The sequence below is a fragment of the Pteropus medius genome, unplaced genomic scaffold, assembly GCF_902729225.1.
Source record: "Pteropus medius unplaced genomic scaffold, Ma_sr-lr_union100, whole genome shotgun sequence".
Taxonomy (NCBI): domain Eukaryota; kingdom Metazoa; phylum Chordata; class Mammalia; order Chiroptera; family Pteropodidae; genus Pteropus; species Pteropus medius.
Genome location: NW_024349800.1, coordinates 44,404,645 through 44,406,962, shown reverse-complemented (window position 1 = coordinate 44,406,962; position 2,318 = coordinate 44,404,645). Strand labels below are relative to the sequence as shown.

The following is a 2,318-nucleotide window of genomic DNA, read 5'->3' as shown; positions in this document are numbered from 1 at the left end:
AGCAGGTGCCTCTTTATACAAGCGAAGGAAAGGAAGGAAGGAAGGAAGGAAGGAAGGAAGGAAGAAGGAAGGAAGGAAGGAAGGAAGGAAGGAAAGGAAGGAAGGAAGGAAGTAAAGGAAGGAAGGAAAAGAAGGAAGGACGGCAGGCAGAGCAGAAGAAGACATAAGAAAGGGAAGAAAGAAGACAATGTACAAATTCTAAAGACACTTAAAAATACTATATATATACACATATATAAATATTTGTGTGTGTGTGTGTGTGTGTGTATGTAAATGGAATAAAAGAACAACTGATTACTTAAAAAGAAGATAGGGAAGATGTCACAGCCATGCCACCCTGAACAAGCCCAATCCCATCTGATCTTGGAAGCTAAGCAGGGTTGGGCCTGGTTAGTACTTGGATGGGAGACCACCTAGGAAGACCAGGTGCTGCAGGCATAAAAAATAAAAAATAAGGGATTGTAAACTGACTAGGTGCTTGCAATCTGTGAGGTCAATCAAGGATTGCCTCGCCTAAAAAATCAAAAAGATAGGGAAGAGAGCAAAAGAGCATTGGCCAGTAGAACAAAAAAGAACAACAACAACAACAACAACAAAAAAAGGTTTATAATTAATCATAATTTATCAAATAAAAATACTATATTACTAGGTAAAAGAATGTGGGATAAATGGCTGATAATGGATACAAAAATATATATATGACATATCTAAAACATATGAACATAAAAATATTGAAAGTTAAATGATGTGAAAATTATTCTAAGCAAATATTAACCAAAAGAACGTTTCTGGACCTATAGTAACACAGATTTTACTATAACTACATAAACTTAATGTTTAGTTTATCAAATGTTTTTTTTTCCCTCTCTTTAATTCCCCTCCGCCCCCACTTCCACCCCTGACCTATGGACATTGTCGGCTCCCCTTAAGAACTGGATCTCTGAAGGCAGGATGTCTCCTCCCAAATGCTCGCTGCTTGTACCCAGGGCCAGGCATCCCTGGGGTATGGTCCGTGGCTCCACTCAGGACTTTCTGCGTGTAAAGCAGACGTGCTAACTACTACACTATGGAGCCACCCTCTAGTTTATCAAATGTTTAGTACCAAATTACTTCAACTGTAGGAAATGAAAATGTCACTTTTTCCCTTCTAGGGTCTTTGGCTGGTCTAGAAATTAAATTGCCTAAGACAAATTAACAGGAGAAAAAAATTAATTCCGCATGTATGGGATCTCATAGAAATGTGAGACTCAAAGAAATAACTAAATCAGGCAGCTTTTAATTTAAACCTTTAGACAAATAAACAATACATTTGTGAAGAACTGACAAGACGAAGAAGTTTGCGCTTGGGGTAGTAAATTAGTGAGGAAGTAACCAGGTTCGTTTACACAGCCTTCTCAGTTCTAAATTCGCTATCTCTGGTGATAAGGATGTCTCTCTACCTCCTGGCCCAGGGAGAGTACTTTTCACTTGAGAGATTTATTTCCTGCTTTCAGTAGGACAAAGGTGGGTTCGTATTCTTGCACTGGCCGTTTCTTAAGTAACTTTAATTCAAAATAGTCACTATGCCATAGTGATACAGTATGGGGTGGCATATTCTGCTCCCCCTCAATAATGTAAAGCAAATTTGACAAAAATCACACACACAAAAAAGAAATTTACAAGTTCCCCATCAGAAGGGAAGATTTTAACATACCTGTTTTTATAAGTGATAAATCAAGCAGATAAAAAAATGATGAAAGAGAGTATTTGAGCAACTTAATAAGCCTGTCTTAACACACACATATAGAACCTATATCCAGAAATATCCAGAAATTAAAGGGTACACATTTTTAAAAATTACACATGGGACTTTTGAGAAAACTGACCATATACTAGACTACAAAGAGTCTCAACACACTTCAAATAACTGATGTCATTAGACCAAAAAGTTGGCAAAAAATGCATACAATATGACACAATGTATATAAATTTTAAAATATGAAAAAACAATTACATTCATTATTAAAAGATAGCTGATTATGTCATAAATACTTAGAGAAATGCAAAGAACTAGTAACAACCAAAATTGATATAATGAAGACTTCTGGGGGTTGGTGGGAGAGGAGGGAAGGCTGGATCCTCAGGAGTCTCCAAAACATTTGTAATGTTTTACTTCTAAAACTAAATGATGGGCACATACATATTTATTTTAACATTGTATATTCCTTCTAGTATATCTACAATATTTTGCAATAAAGTTTTAAACAATAATAACACATATAAGACTTCTACTCTCCGATTCACCATTGATCCAATTCTTCCCACTCTGACACTGAGTT

At 36.1% G+C, this 2,318-nt stretch overlaps 1 pseudogene; it reads left to right on the top strand.

Annotated features, from left to right (window-relative positions):
* Nucleotides 1–320: 320 nt before the first annotated feature.
* Nucleotides 321–438, top strand: LOC120622228 (uncharacterized; annotated as a pseudogene).
* The last annotated feature ends 1,880 nt before the right edge of the window (nt 439–2,318 follow it).